General features: G+C 35.1%; 1 protein-coding gene and 1 long non-coding RNA gene across 3 annotated transcripts in view; one reads left to right on the forward strand and one right to left on the reverse strand.

Moving 5' to 3' along the window:
- Positions 1 to 22,115, reverse strand: part of LOC136838567 (ubiquitin-protein ligase E3C) — a 416,786-nt gene that overhangs the window by 197,819 nt on the left and 196,852 nt on the right. The gene's annotated exons all lie outside the window — the stretch shown is intronic.
- On the forward strand, positions 770 to 4,107 carry LOC136838564 (uncharacterized). Its single transcript, XR_010853036.1, has 2 exons — positions 770 to 825; positions 2,104 to 4,107. It is a non-coding gene; the product is annotated as an uncharacterized lncRNA (long non-coding RNA).

A 22,115-nucleotide genomic window follows, 5' to 3' on the forward strand; every position in this document is an offset into this window, starting at 1 on the left:
ACTCAAATAATCACCCTTATAATATCACGGTGATCAAGTTGATGATGACAACAAAATAACAAAGAACTTGGACGGTGAAAAATAATGTAGAATAAATACTAACCGGGTGTGCATTGCATTCTAAAACAATGTAATTTCAGAACCAATGACAGGTATTTTGAGCTAAAAATATATGAGAGAACAGATGGAAATAAAACAATATAAACACAAATGTATCCTGACCATTCTGAAGGCTATCTTCCAAATCGAAACCGATCAAAATTTCTATATTTTCTCTAGGAAGGTAAACAAGGGTAATTTTGAGAGAGAGAGAGAGAGAGAGAGAGAGAGAGAGAGAGAGAGAGAGAGAGAGAGAGAGAGAGAGAGAGAGCAGCTAATTTTTATTTCTAGATTCGAGTCTCCGCGCATGCCCTTTTATTCCATATTTGTCTTTGACTAGTTTTACAAAAACAGAAAAAATATGTCATTACAATAATGTGTCCCAGCTAAAGTACACACATATGTAGCAATATTCACAATGTAAAATAAATCGTTAAGCACTGTTTCATAAGGAAAGAAGACAAAAATGTTATGGCACATAGCAACACGTACGATACTATAACGCCTGATTATTTTTTAAATAAATACAAACACTGATTGTTTACTATAACGTTGCTTGAATACAAGAATTATATTCTTGTGGATACAACAAATCTTCCTTGATATGAAAGCCGGCAATGACGGCCGGCCCATACAGTATATATACAGCTGGTTCTCGCCTGGTGCCATCATTTGGCTTCAGTCGCTCAGCATTCCTCCGTCAACCGTTCCTCTGCAAGGAGAGAGGTTAGCGTCCCGTCTTCCTTTTCGTCGTTATCCACGCTGGAACTTTACACTATTTCCGTTATGAAGAGAGTGAAAGTGTTGTTACTGTACAATGGATGATTTTATTTTCTCATAGTCTATATTATATATATATATATATATATATATATATATATATATATATATATATATATATATAAACTGAGATAAAGCCACAATATTTTAGGTGTCCTGTCAATAATGTAATAAAACCGAGTCGCTTGCTACTGACTGCAGAAACTTATAAAGAGAAGGCAAAATCTGAGTTTCTAGGCCTTGCTAACAAAACAATTACATTATAGTGTAATTTCTACATGAAATGTTTGGTAAGACACACAAACATATCTAGTGCTTTTTCAGTCTTCAAGTAGGGATAAACTTCGTCATTACCAAGCCAACACCTGTTTCAACTATCCATGGTGGGAGTGCTGCTGGAGGTCTTCAGCCAATCAAACCTGACATCCACCCTTTTATTCGATAACATCGTTACCCCTACGAGAACCAAAGAAGCTGAGACCAGCAAAGTTTGCTAGTGAGACTTCAGAGGTGAATGAGCCATGTTGGACACTGATGGCGGCCCTTGTGATGGGGAGCATTTTCCCCCTTTGGGAGTATCTAGTCTTGGACAAGCTTACTATGAGCTGTACTGGACGTAGGATACTAAGGATTTTTGGAGCTCTCTCTGGAGCCAGGGTGTTTATGGAAACGCATCCTGGCATAAAAATTTTTTTTAGTTATTTTCCAAACTAACAAAGTTTGCAAAAAATTTTAAAAGATCAAGTTTTCGTTTTCAGTTCTTGTTTTTTCATAAGTTTTGGCCATACTCTGCTATCTATTAGGATATAGTTCTATGGTAATCCTGCCTGGAGACTGAATAAGCACTAGAGAAATTTCAGATTTTTCCAGTGATTTGTGGAAACCAAATGTGCATTAGTACTTAAGGGAAATTAAGAAAAGACGGGGCCAGGAAAGCATACATACACGCATATAAATATAAATTATATATATATATAATATATAAATTATATATATTATATATATATATATATATATATATATATATATTATATATATTTTTTATAATGTATCTATTATAAATACATACAAACATACACACATACATACATACACATATACGAGTATATATACTGTATATATATAAATACATCTGTCTGGAGGTTTGTGCATGTAGATACATTTCTTATGATTCTGAACTCAAAGTAAAATGTTTATACTAATGAAAACTACTTCTCTTCGCAGGGCAACCTACAGGATCGGCCATGCATCGCTCGGCATTCAACGGCAGGTCGCTGATCGTGGCTTTGGGCTGCGTGATTATCCTCATGGGTACTGTGAGTCAGGGGCTTGTCCTTTGCCCTCAGTTCCCTCGATGCTGCTTCACCTCAACGTGCTGGGCCCTGTGTCCTTCCTGCAGGGATGCCAGGTTCTTCGTCAACGGAATAAGACTATTTAGAGTCCGTCAGGAGAGATGCCCCAACACCGAAAAGATCATTTACCCAGATCCTTACGTGGACCCCGAACATTACTACTACCCCGAGGAGATCTTCTGTTTCGAGGACTTCTGAAGACCTCGACTGCACGAGTACGCTCGTTTCTTCTCGCTCTGTACCCAACTCAAGAAGAGAGAAATACAAGTAGAACTATATTCAAATGCAACTCCACGGAGAAGCTCCAATATCGTTCCACTTTTGGAGGGTCTCCTTTGCTCTCCACATCGTTGTTGATTTTTATCAGATTCTCGGGGGTTGATGTGTTAGTGTTTCGTAACGTTAGTTGACATTGTGCGTTCCCTCAACAACAAAGCTACTAGTTCGTAATCTTTTTGTGACTTATCCGACCTAGCAAGGATACCGTAACCCTTGTTAGCAATAATGAAAGGTGTGCATCCGAAAGATGAACACAAAGGTAAAAAAAAAAAAAAAAAAAAAAGGCGCAGCCAGTATTTATTGATTCTTTTTTATTTTCAAACATACCAGAAGTAAATGGACCTTGGTGACCGTGTTGAAATAGCAGAGCTTGTGAAACAGTGGACATATTCACGATCTAGTTTTATTTTTCATTTTTATTCAACGCTCTGTGAATAAACCCTTTATACCCTCTAACGGTAAGGAAATATTATGTTTAAAAAAAAAAGCAGGAAAATCAGTAATCTACGTACCAGGTGTTCAACTGATAATTTTTCTGTAGTTTTCAAATTCAGCATCATAGTCCTCTGAAGGAGAGCTACATAATTCAAAATCAAGCATCTGTACATTTCTTTCATAAAGAGAAAATTTATAATAATTTTATTATCGTTATCAACGTTTATAGAATAATTATCATATTTCAATTGGCTTGCTTCCAATTAGATCACCACATTTTCACTAATTTCTTAAAAACATGTAAAAGAAACGAGACAAACAACTCTCCGTGAATCACTTCCAGGATTAATTCTTCAATTTTTTTTTAATATAAAACAGCTAGTCATTTAAAAAATTTTCCATGTGAATATTTATTATTGTTTGTGGTAGTTGTTTAATCCTGTCTTGTAAATACTTTAGATTTAAGTGTCCAACTATTACCCTTAACCATGATCAGTGTAATCAATGTCAAACAGATTCTAATTATTCCAGTGCGTGGCTCGTTGGTATAGGTGAAATGTAGTCAAAATTTCTTGTTAATGTTGCTTTCTAGGCTTTTATATGTATATATACAACAAGATATACATATATGTATACGCAATATATATATATATATATATATATATATATATATATATATATATATATATATATATATATATATATATATATATATATATATATAGTGTGTAAACTACTGGTCATTTTATCAGATACCTCCAATAGCCAATGGCTTAATTTTATAAGCAATAGCCTATTTATACTTATATTTATGTATAATGTATATGTATATATTTATGTACTTGTCCCTATTTCGCAAAGAAATAACTATATGTGACACACCTGAAGTAGGAATAACTGGGGAGCTTGAGGGTTTACGAGCTCCTCAGAATTCAAGCTTTAGTTGATCATACGTTACTTGTTAACAAAAGACATTGTATTTAAGGTCAGTAAGACTTAAGCGATATAGGATTACAGCTTTTATAGTCGTCTTGTACTTTAAGGTCTGAGAACTTGCTAATCTTCCACGCTTCTAACCGGGAGCTAATTACCATTTAGGGTAAGAATATCACTTGTTATTCATGCTTGTTATTGTTTATACGTATATAAATTCCGAATATTTTTCCTTGCCTTTTTCCCCCTCACACAATTAAAAAGGCCTTTCTTTCCTATGGCACAAATCGTTAGACAATATGGTGACTGTGTTGACCTATAAGAGTGATAGATTGCTGGGGCTTCAAGTGACAGTAGGGGACTCTAAGATCCTAATAATTAATGTTTATATGCTCTGCGAAAATAACAATTTTGATCAGTACTGCATGATCCTAGGTGAGTTACATAGCATTATTCACGATTCTGCTGCCAATCATATATTTGTATGATTGGGGACCTTAATTCTCACCCCACAAAACAATTTTATAACTAACTTACTCGCTTCTGTCAAAATCACGCTCTCCAAATTAGCGATGTAATGCTCCTCCCTCCCTCCTATACCTATGTACAGAACAGAACGGTCACAGTTACAACCACCTGGCTGGACCACTACATCATATCCCCACAAAAATTAAGTATATCTTAGTTTAACCAGACCACTGAGCTGATTAACAGCTCTCCTAGGGCTGGCCCGAAGGATTAGATTTATTTTACGTGGCTAAGAACCAACTGGTTACCTAGCAACGGGACCTACAGCTTATTGTGGGATCCGAACCACACTATGACGAGAAATGAATTTCTATCACCAGAAATAAATTCCTCTAATTCTTCATTAGGTGGTCGGAGAGTCGAACGCTAACTTCATGATTCTATTGTGACCTGCAACATTCGCTACGATCTTGCGGCGGGCTATGATCATATTCTCTTACAGGTGTCATTCAGTACCCCATCCCTCCCTACCGTGAACCCCCTAACTGATCGCCCACCTGCTGTTAACTGGGATTTAAAAAACCAACAGAAAACCAGATCCTTTAGGGAAACCACGGAAACCAGGCTGCGGTCAATAGTTCAACCGGCAGACACCTTACTGTGCACTAACCCAAAATGCAGAGATGACCATCACAGGAGAGATCAGAAAGAATTCTATTCGAATAAAATTTCCGCTATGCTTGCCTCCGGCAGGGATACCTTTAGATCTGGTCAAGGCAACTCTCGTAATATACCTGGATGCAATGACTTGGTTAAGGATCTATATACACATTCACGAGAAATGTTTCTACTGTGGAGGTAAAATGGTAGCCCGAGGGAAGGACACTTTGCACTGCTAATGAGGCAGGTGAGAGCGCAGTTCAAACTTGCCCTTAAGCACTGCAGACTGAGTGAAAAGCAACTAAGAGCTGATGCAATGTCTAGAAAATTAGAATCTGGCGATTACCCTTGTCTCTGGAAAGACATTCAATCCCTAAATCCCAAAACTAAAAAGCTATCACAGAGAGTAGGAGATACCGTCGGTGACGAGGCTATCGCAAGAATGTGGGGCGATCACTTCAGCACTATCTTGAATTGCAAAAGCGATCAAGACTCCCGGAGGGATGCAGATAACCTCATTACTAATAACATTCAGTTTCATTTCGCCGATCGTATAACGCCAGGTAACACCAGCGATGCCATAAACACCCTACCTAATAACATGTCGCCAGGCTGCGATGGCCTGCCTGCTGAAGCTTTCAAATTCTGCCATCTGATAATTTACATTTTGCTAGCTGCTCTATTCAATGCGTGCATAATTCACCAGTTTCTCCCAGACTCCCTACTCTTAGTTCACTAGATACCATTAATAGAAAACAAGCTAAAGGATGCAGCTGACCCTGGCAATTATCCCCCGATTGCAATTACTACAATTGCGTCGAAGATACTTGAGTCCGTTCTTCTAGTGAGACTTCTCCCCTTTCTACACACTACTGACAATCAGTTCGGCTTTAAAGCAAACCACTCAACGACACCTGCATCTATACATCCTGAAAGAATTGCTGAACTATTACATATCATCAGCCTCACCTGTTTTCCTATGTTTGGTAGATGTGAGAAAAGCACTTGACAGAGTAAACTACCTGAAGCTCTTCCTGAAGCTGCACAAAAGAGGCACACCTTTATATCTAATTGGTATTTTATGTTGTTGGTTCTCCACACAGCAATTCTGTGTCAAATGGGGTAACGTACTGTCTGACACCTTCGGCTCCCTAAACGGGCTCTGGCAAGGGGGCATTCCTCACCGTACCTGTTTAACTAACACGTACACAGGTGCCCTGAATGTCAAACTGAACTCACTCCCAATCGGATGATCCATCAACGAAACAACAATAAACAACCTCTGTTACGCCGACGATATGGTTCTGATTTCCCCATCAGTGCAAGGTCTCCAGCGACTCATCGACACCTGCCGCCAATATGCAGAGGAATTTGATATCCTATACAACGAAACCAAGACCCAGTGTATGTCGCTGCTCCCGAGATCGCTTAACCATATTGCAGAACCGCAAATTTTACTCGGAAATCATCGCCTGGAATTCACGCATGAATTTCCGTATTTGGGCCACATTATCACGGACGACCTAAAAGATACGGCAGACATAGTACAGGGGCGTCGTAAACTATGTGCAACTGGCAACATGATTGCAAGGAGGTTTGCCTTCTGTCACCGAGACATGAAACTGTTGCTCTTCCTCCGCTCGTACTGCTACAGTATATATGGGTGTTCCCTTTGGACGAACTATACCCGAGAGACCATGAGACATATCACTGTTGTTCACAATGACATTCTGAGACGCCTCACGAACTCTCCTTGCTATCACTCCGACACGCAGATGTTCACAGAAAACCGGCCTGGATAATTTGAAAATCACTGTGAGGCGGACAATGTCCAGTCTGATCACCCGACTGAGAAGCAGCAGCAATTCGCTCATACAAAGCATCCTAAGCGGTGAGGCAAGAAGGTGATCTAAATTGCGTGAAAGATGGGATAATAGGCGTCTGTTCCTTAAATGACTTATTCTCTATTTTTGCAATTATGAAGTGTCATCTCCAGAATCTGCGTTTCTTGTTATTATATGTATTTTTCCTTTTTTATTACTACTGTGAATATTATTGTAGAGTTGCAACTTTCAATTCTCGTATTTAGCCTTCTGAACCTGACTTATGTAACCACCTAAGGTTCCAAGCTGGAAATTAATCGTCCGCAATGTGTATTTTTAATTGTTATCATTTTAATATTTTTTTTTTACTATTATCCTCCATTATTATGAATTCTATCTTTTCTTCTTCTTCAGAACCTGTGTGGATACTGCCGATTATTATCTTTATCATGTTATCTTATGTATCTAGATTGTGTGTATTGTATTTGTATATTCCAAGTATAGGGCCCTGAGCTGCAATAAAGATGATGATGATGATGATGATTATTATTATTATTGTCTCATTCCTGTTTTCATAAAGATCAAGTGACTAATTTAGTTTACCGGTTCACTGAAATTTAGAATTTTTTACTTAACCTTGGTTTTTATGGGTGTGCTAATCTAAACAATATACGTCATTTACCTTCTTTATGAACTGCTGATTACTTAACTCCTTATCTGTCAATTATTTTTCATAAGTTAGCTGGAAGGAGGTCTTTCTCCACATGTTAAAGAATTGGACATGTTATTTCATTAACTAAATGTGGGATCTGTTCATTAAATTGGAGTTAGGCTTTTGCAAGTGGTTGGGTGTTTGTGATGCCCTTATTTCACATTCTCCTATCTTGCAGGAATCTCCAGATTCTGGCCATAATGTTCGTATTATTGATCTTGATCTTTATTTCCGTGCTTTTCCTTCGCAAAACTTTCCTATTGGGTAGTTATGGTAAAGACTGGAATCACTTTCAGGGCCTGTATAACATATATTTCAACTCTAGGACAGCTAAGTCTCAGAGGGGATGCCTCCTAAATATTAAACAACACATGCCAACTCTCCTAAAACTGCAATATATATTAAATCTAGTCAAGTTCTCCAATCTAATAGGTTTTTAACTTCTAAGGGTACAGGAAAATTGTGTATAAAAAATAAAAGCATGAAAATAAGTAATTTACGTAACAGGCATTCGACTGATCATTTTTCTGCAATTTTCATAATCAGCATCACAATCCTCTGAAGGAGAGCTACATATTTCAGATCCAAACATCCGTACATTTCCTTGATACAGGGAAAATTGCCCATATTTCGTACAGAAGTAACTATATGTTAGGAATAACTGAGGAGCTTGAGGGTTTACGAGCTCCTCAGAATTCAAGCTTTGGTTAATCATATATTACCTGTTAACAAAAGACGTTGTATTTAAGGTCAGTAAGACTTAGCGATAAAGAATTTCAGGTTGTTTAGTTGCCTTGTACTTTAAGGTTAGAGTACTTGCTGCTCTTCCTTTAGGAAAAATATGTTAGACTCTACAAGAAGGTAAACGACAGCAAAAGACTAGACGTACATGATGTATGCTCCCAGGTCTCTGCAGTTAAAGGGAAAACCGATCAGCTACACTAAACTATCCTTATTTCTTGAAATGGCCCTTGAGCTCAGTTTTCAAAGAATCTGGCAGCACACTCCATTTCATGAAGAATAATTCAGTACTATTTGACGATAACGTTTTCTTCAACTATGAATGTGATATATATATATATATATATATATATATATATATATATATATATATATATATATATATATATATATATATATATATATATATATATATAAAGTGAACATTTGTATATTTGTTTATCCACTATAGAAATCCAAACCACTTGACAGACCCAGACAAGATTTTGCACACGGCCTCTATGTCACCCCAGAAAGGTTTATAACGCAAAATGAAACCCCTACCCCGTGACAGACATAAAAACACAGACAAAACAAATGAAATTTTCATTTTTACATCACCTTTTCCTTCAGTTTTCTGGGTTTACTGACATTTTTCACCTGACACTTCACCTTTTTTTCCCGGCGCTGCCAGACGTATGATTAACCTCAATAAAATCATTACTGAAAACCTATATCGGTTTAAATGTGGTTTACAATCCTCGCCACGGAAAAAAAAGTAATAGACCGAATGCTTCTGTGATAGAGATAACCCCCTCATTAAAAAATTACTCGCAACGAAATTACCACCATTTTTTCAGTGTTCATTTTAAGCCAAACGTATCTTAATCTTACACTGCCCTTAAATATACAAACTCTTAAGCACCCTGTGGTATTACCATCATCATATCTAACTACTTAATCCACATAAATAAAACTTCGTAGTTAGGGGCATAACTTTGGAGATCAAGAAATAATTGATCGACAAGACGAAACAAATCCATCACCAGCCACGCATGTGCATCAGCAGACTAAATGCTTCTGTGATAAAACTACCCACTCACTAAAAAATTACTCACGACGAAAATACCACATTTTTTCAGTGTTCATCTTAAGCCAAACATATCTTAATTATACCTTGCCAATAAAATACAAATTCTTAAGTACCTTGAGGTATTACCATCATCATATCTAAGTACTTAATTCACTAAAAAATCACCAGTTATCGACAGTTTCTATACTAGACCATTCAGACTTCGGCCTACACTTTCCCTCAGAAACGTCAAAGGAAACTGAAACGCGTCCGTTAACAAGTACAGGAAACCGAAAACAGTTGCAGCTCTTTTTATGGTGTCTAAAATTACAACTGTTAAAATAATTTAATACTTATACAGCCAACGGACACTATATCTTAAGCAGCTGCTGTCTAAGACTGACGTCAACATGCACAATATGTCCTTTTTTTTTATTCGTTCAAATGCGAATTGCCTCATTAATTGCTCATTTGTTCTTCATTTTCACCTTCGGAATTCACTATAGTGACTGCTTCATGACGTTACGGTGGGATATTCCTTATAAAGTCGGTTTAAATGAGGTCTGAAATTAATTATCGTGTAGTTAGGCAATACCACCACCATGCACACCAACTTCACCATACTACCTCTACCTAATGCTTTCTCTCTTTCTCTCTCTCTAGGCATCACTTAAACAGTCTGGAGTGGGATTTATCTATGAGTTTTTAACTCTTGCAAGTTTCCTTTTATGAATGGGGTTAAACACCAAGTCATACTAGAAAAAACCTGAGAATGTTTGCCACTGCAAGGCAATAATTTTTTATCTCTCTCTCCCTCTCCTTTTCACCATTTTAATCAGATAAGTGCCAGGATATATGTATACATGTATATATCATGTTTATTTAAAGTAATGAATTCAAGACAGAATTATTAATCAAAGGAAAGAAAAGTATTTTCAATGATAGTACACATACTTTACACGAAAAAACAATTCAAAGGGGATGAAGGAAAATTTTTCTGAGTTCTTCAAAGTTCTTCCTGGCAGCGCCGGGTTGATCAGCTAATATATATATATGCTTAAAAAATCACAGTAGATGCACGTGTATAAGCGAATCCCCAGGAAAATGACAGACAAGTTCAGTACCAAGCGCTTCCACGTTTGTTAACGCATCGTCTGGGCACAGACGATGCGTTAATAAACGTGAAAGCGCTTGGTACTGAACTTCTGCCTGTCATTTTCCTAAGGGATTAGCTTATATATATATATATATATATATATATATATATATATATATATATATATATATATATATATATATATATATATATATATATATATATATATATATTTATATATATATATATATATATATAAAGAGTTGTGGCATCTCCAGTTCATGATGAGGTCAAGGCATTAAGGGAAAAGAAAGACTAAATTCTGTGGGGTCTAGGTAGGTGGGACACATCGGGGTTTCTGAGGCAGGTCTCTTGCCTACAACACCGTAAAACACTTGCTACTTCTGGATGCATCCATACTGGAGCGGTCAGCCTCAGGGTGGAATCTAAGAAGCCGTTGCTAAACAAATAGAAATGCTCATACCTTCCGCAGGAGAAAAGTTTACAGACAGCATTAAGTCTCGGAACTTGGCTGAAAGGTCAAAGCAGCGAAGGTACTGACCCCTACAGTGCTTAGTTTGACACCATAAGTAACTGAACTATTTTTGGAGTGACGGGCACTTTCTTACCATACGAAAATAAAAAAAAAAATAGATTACCATGCAGACTGTATGGATGACATAGCGGGAGAGGGATAGTTTCTCCTAATGGACTTTGGTAGGTGACTGAAAGGAACAGAATACATAAAATTATTTGCAAGTATTAGTTAGTAATGCTATATTTCTCAGAGAAGCGTTAAAATGATGGAAATAAGTCGGACGTGAGGTGAAAAATGACACAATATGTGGTTAAAATTATGTCTTAATGTTACTTAGCATGCTTTTCTTTTTACAATACTCACAAGACAGAATTCAATCTCCTTTACATATCTCTGTGGAGTTGGAACATATACTTTTTTTTGTTTTTGTTTACAATGCTTGGATTTTTAAAATTTTACGGTACTCGGTAATGGGAGTCATAGAAAACGTTACAAACATGTGTTACAGAAAATGAGATTTACCAATGGCTAACGAAGAGAAATACCTTTACCTTTACGCACAATTAAATTTAAATTCATACTATCAGTCCGTAACATACATGTATACCTGAATATGAAATTTCAATATACAATACATGATGTACACATAGGTGTACCCAGCAGGCACTAAGTATACTTAGATTATTTGGAATACATCGCCAGTTACTGAACGATCAATAATTCGGTTCACTAGCTTGAGAAAGCAGTTTCTAAACCTGACAATAATATCTGGAACCAGTTCCTAAACACGGCAACGAAATCAGACAGCAATTCCTAATGACGACAGTTTATTCAAAATTCGTGTAAATGTTATAGTTTTTCTGTTTCCTTCAACGCCACACTGAGCCCAAGAATTCAAGCAAAGGTAGTAATGGTGTTTCAATTGAGAGAACGCGATTATCCTCAGTTCACCAAGGTGTACGTGTACAATGGGTAGGCTATCCCCTCCTATGCATTGTACTGTTGACCTAAACAAGAGAGAGAGAGATCTTTGCTGGATTCCAACCACTGTCACACTCACTGCGTGCTATAGTTACAATGAGTAAGACTGAAATTAGTCTGTCTTTGTGTAGAACCTTTGGTCTGTCATACTCTCTAAAATCACCAAGGTGCGGTGAATAAGGAATTCCGGTGTTGATAAACGTCACTTTGTTATGATAAAACTATGGGCTTAGAGGAGCCTACTTTAATGAAAGTTTTCTAAAGTATAACCAAGAGTTTAAAACTGACAGACACATTTGACTCCAGATATTTTCACTGGAAACCTAATTCTTTTTGTAAAAATAAATTGGCATAATATTTACCTGCTCTGCCAAACCTCACTTTCCGCTACGCGTCGTTGGCATAGGGCAAGTAGAAGGTCAGTGGTGAATTGACTGGCTTAATCTTGAACCAAGTATCTGCTTTAAGAACTATCGCGCTCAAACTGCATTAGTGAAAGGACACTATGTAAAGCCAAAGAGGAAACTTCAGTAAATACCAGGTCTCAGGCAAAACCATAACCAAGAGATTAATGGTATCGGTTAATTTTTAAATGGTCAAATACATGTGGCTGACTTTTCTACCTGCCCACATCCTAGCGATCTTAGTGTTTGACAGACTTGAATCAGCCCTGCTATTGTCACAGCATTCCTTAATCGGGTTTCTTTTTCTTTCTACTAAGATTCAAATCTTCCTTTGACCGACGTCTTTCCACAACCAGTTCTGACCCAACTCCAAACGACACCAGGAAAAAAGGTGTCTGCTGGTGCTTCGAAAAGGAGTATTTAAGGTATAATCACTAATTTAATAATGCATGAATGTTCGACATAACAAACTGACCTTTTATTTCGGTAAGGTGTCGTTGCGTGCCTTGCCCCTCAGAGTTATGACAAGACGTACTTATGCTAATTAATAAACAAAAATTGTATGCAAAGGGGTTGAATTATAAGTTTGTCAAATATCCAATTATACTGTATTCTTACAATGTTTTCCAAAAATTTGCGATCTTTCAACAAACTTAGTCTTGTCCTCGAAATAGGTTAGTGGCCTAAACAAAAACCCTATTTTTGGTGCTACCTACCCATATATATATATTATAATATATATATATATATATATATATATATATATATATATATATATATATATATATATATATATATATATATATATATATATATGTATATATATCGCATGTATGTAGTTTTATAGAAAAAATAGTATAAAGTTCAAATATTGCTCTGGGAAATGATACAGAAGAAATAACATAATTACTGATAAAACAGGTTCCAATCATTCTCATGACGGATTTGTCCCCATTCTGTTCTAAGCCAACAGCATTACGGATATTTTCTCGCCTAATCCGTTTTCCTGACAAAATTACTGGATTTTTAATAAATAAAATGCAGCAAGTGTCTGAAATGGTCAACAGTATATGCCAATACCCATTTCTTTTATATGCGGAAAAATAGTTACGCATTTTCTATCAGTAATGAATAGAGTATAACATTTAAATGTTATAATCTAATCGCGGAGAAAAAGCAGAAAAAATTGATATATATTAAACGGATAATTGATAAGTTTTATACCTGGCGTGCCTTGTTAAACAAAAGGTTTGATGACGATGACGATGATGATGACAGGGAGGATTTATTGTGCTGGATACATACCATGGTACGTTCATTACGGTAAAGACGATAAGAAACATCTTTATCATTAAGGAAAGTTTTCCTGAATGACAATCGCCTTTTTTAAATACGAAAATGTAACTGACTAACGAGAGAGAGAGAGAGAGAGAGAGAGAGAGAGAGAGAGAGAGAGAGAGAGAGAACAGTCAATGTTGTTGTCACTTTCTCTTTGACGGAGGAAGTAACGCGACCTTCACCTTGAGACGTGTACAAGAGAGAGTTTTGTTTGCTCACAAACATCACGTAACGATAAAATAAAACTAAAAACGAAAACAAAAACGGTGACAGATCTCTGAATAACTAATATTAAAAGAAAGAAAATATGGGGTTCCTTAATCAGTCATTATATGGAAAAACTTTAATTTATGAAAAAGCAGCAGCAGCACCGACATGAAAGGAAAGGAAGCGAGTTTGAACTGGATTTGAAGTTTGTCTGAAAGTCCTCTCCAGTTTTAATAATTCGTTATCATGTTTTGTTTTTGTTTCATTTCTAATCTTGATACACTGGGAAGCTGCTAATTAATCAAGAAAAACTATCTTAATCAAGGTCAATTTATGTCATACAAACCTGTTTTTAGTTCCTCGCTTCAACAGCCTATTCCTGTGTGTGTGTGTGTGTGTGTGTGTGTGTGTGTGTGTGTTGCTTGATGCTTAATATAAATAATGAACTCATGATCAAAGAAGATTGTTCTTATTTACAGAGTATATAATGTAAAAACAAAATTTTCACAAAAGCGAGCTCAAGCATTGATTAAAGATAGGAAAAATTAGGACAGTTACTTGACTAGTTCAGAAAGATAATTGGTATCCGTTTCCCTGTAATAAATGCGAGGACATCTTGTTTACGAATGAGGTCGAGTGAAAGCTGCCTCAAGCTAAAAGTTTTATAATCAACAGAAGTGATCTTCCCTATTTTGACCTTCATTTTCTCTAAACGTGCATGTAGTTTGGCATATACCTGCATACAAATCAAGAAATAAACTAATGAAAAGTATAGCGGAAGAGTTACGACTATCTTGACCTTATATATATATATATATATATATATATATATATATATATAATATATATATATATATATATATATATATATATATATATATATATATATATATATATATATATATATATTATATATATATATATATATATATATAATCAGGATATAGAATCTTTTCACTGTTTTACCAGTTACGTATGTAATTATAAATTTTAGGTACAAGCAATATAAATTTTTCAACTGTTTTACTTCTTTCTCTACAGCATTCTAGGCAAAACAGCAACAAATGAGTTATATCCACAATTTTACAAATATATATATATGTGTGTGTGTGTGTGTGTGTGCACTGTATATATAAACTACCTCCAAGGAGAGAGAGAGAGAGAGAGAGAGAGAGAGAGAGAGAGAGAGAGAGAGAGAGAGAGAGAGAGTGTTTATACCCTAATATTTTATTGCTGTTTTATTCCTAGGTGCTTTTTATATGTGCTATATGATTTTCACATACGTTAAAAAGAGTGGAAATTTATAACAAAAACTGTATCTCCCTAAAGGTCAGGTATATTACTCATATGAATAAGATAAAAAAACAAGAAGGTCAGAAGAAAAAACTTCAAATGCCTCTTCTTCGGGGATGTGTATTCCGTTTCTCACATTTTTTTTTGACAAAATATCTACATATCTAGGTTTATAGATAGACAGATAGACACCGATAGATAGATAGACAGGCAGCGAAAATGTGTCTTTTCCATTACATTTGCGTGCCTTTGTCGGTTGTTTTTTCCAATACTGCTAAAAATTTAATCTAAAAATTATACGGTCATTAATTTCCTGTAAGCCTAAGGGCATAAGTCATTCTTGCTTCTGTTATCATTGTCTTTTATAACAGATTTTTCCTTAATTCTTATTTATTTTGCTGACATATTATTATTTGTGGAGTTTCTTTGGTTTCTCTTTACTGCCATATAAGAATTGATAGTGTAAGAATCTAATACCAAATTATTAAAATAGTTTTACCAGACAACTTAGCTGATTATCAAATACCAAACAGTATCATTCAGCCACAAAGACCGAGACAAAAAATTGGGTGACAAAGGCCAAAATATACATAATACGAAGTAAATCCATAAGTGCAAACGACGCCCACAGAAAACCTTCATAAAGGAAATCACACGGCTATTCAAAGAGACAACCTTCTCTGTTACTAGACGAAAATGATAAGAGTCAGTGACTCTGAAGAAAAAAAACTGTAAGAATATACTGTAGTTCATAATAACCTAAACAATTATCCGTTGTCGGATCACAAAAAAAAATCTCCCCCCCCAACCGATGGAATCACACTACTCTTAATTTTTTAAAATTTATTTTTCCATCGATTTATTTTAATTCGTTGCCGACTAGAGGGAATGGTTTCCATTTTACTTTCGAAAAGTATAAAAGAAATAACTGTGAAAGAAACGAATATAATGTGAAATGTCACATAATATTAGGGAAATAACTACCGCTACATACTTTGTTATTGACTCATCAAAATGAAAGACTAAAAAGATACTGATCAAATGCGGCATGCATTTCTCTGTTTTATACCTAACCACACACACACACACACACACACAGTACAATTATACTTCAAGTGGTTATGAAGTGTCCAGGGAATAGTGGCCCAGATTAAGATGGGTGAACTTCTTGTGGTCAATAACAACCTTTACAATACCAGTTGGACTTTGGGTGTGCAAATCCGCCGGACGTTTAGTCTACAAGTGAAAAGATGCTTTCACACTGGCTAACTTTAATTATAGTTCCGACTTTAATTGTATGAATCACGGTTTAACAAAATATAAAACTATAAATATACTCCAACAATAAAATTGATCCAGCTATTAGTCGCTCTTTTAATTTATATTTTTCAATCTTTAGAAATGATTAAGAACTGCATATAATGTCAATTTCAGTGTTAGTTATTGTTCTTTATATAAACTTATTTTTGATCCTACATGGTTTACATACATACATATATATGTATTTAAAAATATATATATCTATTACATATATATGTATCTATATATATATATATATATATATATATATATATATATATATATATATATATATATATATATATATATATATATATATATATATATATATATATACACACATACACACATATGGGAGGAACAAACTAATTAAACTTCCGATGACAGACATACTCTATATGTGAAGTTACTCCAAAATTTTTAGTGTTTAAGTAGAATTTATAAAATTATATATATATATATATATATATATATATATATATATATATATATATATATATATATATATATATATATATATATATATTATATATATATATACATATATATCTTGGGTTTGGGCCAGGTTTTCAATGCAAGACCAAGCTTGTTGGAAGGTTACGATTATACAAAAAATATATCAAGAAGATATCGAATACGACACCATCACCACTACAGGAAATTTACATATTACAACAGCTTTTTATTAAATAACATACATAAGCCTTGTCATCGTTTCGAGGGCAAGAAACGCAACTGACTAATGTAAAAGCATACAGAATACCTTAGTTATACTGCATGCGAACAAACTACTTACATAAATAAAGGGTTTGTTCGCCAAGTGGAACATTTCAGCATTTCTAAACTAGTAATTTTCCCTTTCTTTCCCCTCTTTTTTTTATAATACCAGCTAACATCTTTTTTCTACTGTTGTTTAGAATTAGTGAATTTTGACTTCGATAGTTTGGGAAAATTTGGAACACTGCAACTGTGATGAACCAAGAAATTAAGGTAAAGATTCTACTAGTTGTGTCAGAACTCGTTGAGGAAGGACGCAAATCAAAATATTTGACTATTACCGGAGAGCAAAAGGAAAAATAAATACATAGTCAGATATTTTGAAAGAGAAGTTTATTATAGGAAAGGGAATCGTGTAATGGCAGTTTCAGAATCATAAGATAGTTTATTAATGGTATGGGAGCTCATACAAACACTAAAAAGTTGTTGATAAACCGTTCCTCAGGCACGAGCCACAGGATAGCTGCATCACCACGACAAACTTGGCGATGAAAGGGATGCTATAATAGTAGGAGGGCTGACTAAGTCTTACACAAAGACTGAGACTGATTTCAGTTTTTCCCTAGACAGCTATACCACGCGATGAATCCCTGGATGTTAGTACTACTAAAGATGTTGGGATAGTCAACGTAATTAACTGGTTAGGCTCCGCTCATTACATTTAGTTCCTTTCTGAGAACAGACGCCTAAATTTCATCTACTCTTCCAAGAGCTTTGGAAACTAAATTACCCACCCCTGTGAATCCCAAGCTAAATTCTTTAATTTTACATAGGAATAAAGCCTCATTAGCCACACTGGGTGGGTTGTTTGTATTTCTATTTCAATCCTCCACGCCCTTGGAAGGAAGAAGTTTCACATACTGAGTGCAATGCCATGCGAACTGCATCTGGCAAATGTACTATGGCTATATGAACAGCTCGGAGAGGCAAAATGGCGGGCAGAAATGAAAACAATACCACTCTCGTATTGCTTTCATTTCAAGCCCTATAAAACGAACCACTGTTGAATTATGTATGATGAAGAAACACTGTCGATTTGATCAACAGCAGCCCAGGATTGGACGAACTGCTTGCAAACAATATTTCTAGGCAAGCCGTTTTGAATAGTTATAAACTAGCTTTTATGTTTATGTAGTGACTGCACAGAGGTGATTCGGCAACTACTTATGAATTTTTATAACGCTTGACCCTGTGGAGGTGTGTAAACACAAAAGCGCTTGGTCAGCTTCTTGTATTTATCCTTCCTCCACCTACATAACAAATGGAAACATTGGTAGAAATAGATCATTAACACATACATACATATACACATATACATATGTATGTGTTTATCTATATATATACATATAATATACATACACATAGTGTGTGTGTATATATCGAAATTTTAAATATTTGACATTTCTGTGATCTTGTAATCTTGAAGTATGCCAGTCATAATAATTTTGGGTAAATAATCAGGGTACCATCCTACCATATTTTCTGAGGATCTGGTTAAAAGTGAGATTGCATAAAAGAAGGAAAATACGATAATACAGTGAGAGTAAGAACTAAATATCACCAAAGTGACGAGACTCAGTATTTCTGAAGCACTTTTAGATATACCATAGTAGTTTAGTTAACATTTCACTTGCGTTTTTACTCTTATGCAGTCTTGGAATTATTCCATCAAGATTTCAGCAGAATGGATTTTGTAAACTTTTTCCCCTATAAAAATATTAGGAATATTTTTAATGTTTTTTTTTTTCTCTCTTGCGTAGGAAATGCTTTGGAACTTTTATTCCTCTGTCTTCATTCAATGGTGTTCCTGCTTTAGATGCTCCTTCTTTAAGTTGTCAAATTTGTTTCTAAAACTCCAAAACTAATTCGATGAGATTCAAGAGTTACATCAAGGACTGTTTCCATCGACTGATATTCTTTATCAAATGTGACCACTTTTTATCATAAAATTAAAGCTTTATCCTCTGAAAATCATCACCAAAAGTGACCTATTTGCATCATAAATGAAAATTTATTACATTTTCTGAGAATCATTATCACAAGTGACCACTTCACATGAAGAAAGAAATCAAGTTCAGTCTCCTGAGAAACACTATATAAAGTGACCTCTTACCAAAATTATCGTTATAAAATAACCACAGAGAAGTAAAGCTTTTGTGGTCTGCCTATCAGCACCTGCTTCAAGGCCAAAGACACATGCGGTGTCTTCCTTTCACGGCTTCCACTACGTAGTACAGGTATTTCATGGTAAATTTATTTTAAGGTCTGTGTCAGAACTAGTCTGAGGACTGATGATGTCACGCAATACTTATTCACGTTAAGTGAAGCTCTTGCAAACATTATGCAAATACCTTGATTATAATACTTTTCTATCTCCATACATTATCATGAGTCTGAATTACTCCTGTCTGATTAAAACTGAAATTATTTTTTCAAGTCCGATGTAGTTGAAACGGTCACATCATATTCAAGTTCACTTAAAAACCAAAACTCCAGTAAAAATAATAAACTTGCGTGAGTAATCCAATAAGTTTCAGTATTGTTAATACTCGATGAAAATACTTTGTTTCCCGCTACCGGACATCATAATTTCTTCATATTTCTTGCACTTGTATCTTAAGGCTTTGTAGTGACAAGCGTATCCATAAAGCGCGAAGAATTCGAGAAGTTAAGAAGACATTGTGGCTATTACAATTACATTTTTTGCCTTGAATATTTCAGTCGCAGTTTCTTGCCAACAGTATTTTTAGTATCTATTACGTTGTGACGCATTATGTCACAAAAACCTTCATACTTCTTTACAAGCTGTTTGAAGACCATTTTTATTATGACCCTAAATAATAATTTCTTCATTAGCAGCGACGACACATTAATTAAATTAGTTCTCGTACTTGAATGAACTGGTCCAACACTGTTGATTTTTATTTGCTATCATCTACAGACAAGCGGGATATTCTCCAAACGTTAATCTAACACACAGATACGAACTAGAACAAAACGGAACTTTCATTAGGCCAGAAACGATGACAGTACAAACTGTACGTCAAATCAACGATGACAGTACAAATTGTATGTCAAATCATTCATGAAAATATTATAATAGTTATAATGCCGGAATATTAACGCATGGGTGTATACTCAAGCAATGCTGTAAGTGCAAATGGCATCTCTGTACCATAAACGTTTAAATAGCGATAAAAACGATGCACAATGCCTACACGAGGCTGATTATGAAGAGAAGAGATTCGATCACACGGTAACCTTTACCTGTGTTGACAATGTCTTCCTGATTGGCACCATACCTCGACTCGTACACATTTGCCGCTTTCATTCTGTTCTTTTTTCTTATTTTGACAATTATCGGTGAAGGTCTTTTCCGTACAATGTCTTCGGTGTACAGGCTTCATCCAGTTACCCTGTTACTTTATTTTGATGCTGAAATCTTTATTTTAATGTTTAATTCTTTATATTGATGCTAAGCAGAGTCGTGCCCATGACGCTTCCGGGCATCCCCTTCCTGCCTCGATTTCTAGAGTGACTTGCATAAACTGACAACAAGAAATCTCAAGGGAATAAGATTTTTTATTTCTTTTTTGTGAGAGGTAGTTTGAAAATATATAAATCTAATAAATAACTGAACTAAAGCATTCATTAATCAATAATCCTGACGTAGCTCTGGGATAACTGAGTGAGAGTGAAAGTGAAACTCTGGGTTTTCTTTCTGTGTCATGGACATGAAGATCAGAAGTTTAGAGTGTCAGACATGAATGTCACACATATAACATCAACCTATTCACTCTTCAATCTTACTTCAATTTTATCGGCAGTTTGAAAATTAGTCAACGATAAGCATAAAAATAATCAAACTAGAACAAAAGAACATTATAACAACGTTAAACAGAAATGATCTCATGTGTGTGTTCTTAAGAGAGTGATACAAAATATTTCCAGGACGGCTTCAGAGAATTTGATGAAATTCTTTTCGTTAGGTGGCCGTAAGTTATCAATTCTCTCAAAAGCTTAATAATTTCGAGAAAGACACTTAACGAATGTAGCTACCAACTTTCATCAAAACTCTGTTCTTTCGCTTATGAGATATGCTACTGGCACGGCTGAAAGTATAACTTCTCTTATAAACTTTGTTTTCGGACATAATGGTCGTAACTAGCTTAAAAGGCAAACCAGTAAACTGGACTGCACATTTGTCCACATATGTCCATCTCTGATATTACCCAACCGCTAAGTGATATAAAGACACTATATGATAAGCAGAATTTGAAAAATCAAAATACCAAACATGCTGATAATTCTTTATCAGAATTCCCTGTACCCTTATTCAAATCAAATACAACAGCCAAAGAATCAATTATCCGTAACTGATCAACATGGATTGGCTATGACTTAAAATTATCACAAAAATTACTTAGAAAGTCAAACACGGGACCGGTAATTATTGTGCATACATCTCCAGTAGTCTAGAAATTGCAAATTAGCAACGCGGATGCTCCCACTTCATGCTACACGAGCTGTGTTTGAATATACAACACAACAACATCACCAAGAGCCCATAAAAGTTTATGGTTTTTTTTTTATTCCTTTATTAAGTACAGAAGCCTTATTCAAAATTTATTCTGATGCAAAACTTTAACAGAAGGTATACTTACAATACAATTATTGCATAATAATTTCCATAATTTATGAGTTGTTGTTGGTATGCAGTACGCTTTAACTCTACTCTTTAATAGGTACATGAGAACACTTTATTGTCCTTTACTTTAAGGCGGAAATCTGCAGTGTGGATAATCAGAAAATCAGATATAAAAATCTCCAAACCAATACAAAATTCAAT

This window comes from Macrobrachium rosenbergii, chromosome 5 (genome assembly GCF_040412425.1).
Source record: "Macrobrachium rosenbergii isolate ZJJX-2024 chromosome 5, ASM4041242v1, whole genome shotgun sequence".
In the NCBI taxonomy this organism is placed as follows: Eukaryota; Metazoa; Arthropoda; class Malacostraca; order Decapoda; family Palaemonidae; genus Macrobrachium; species Macrobrachium rosenbergii.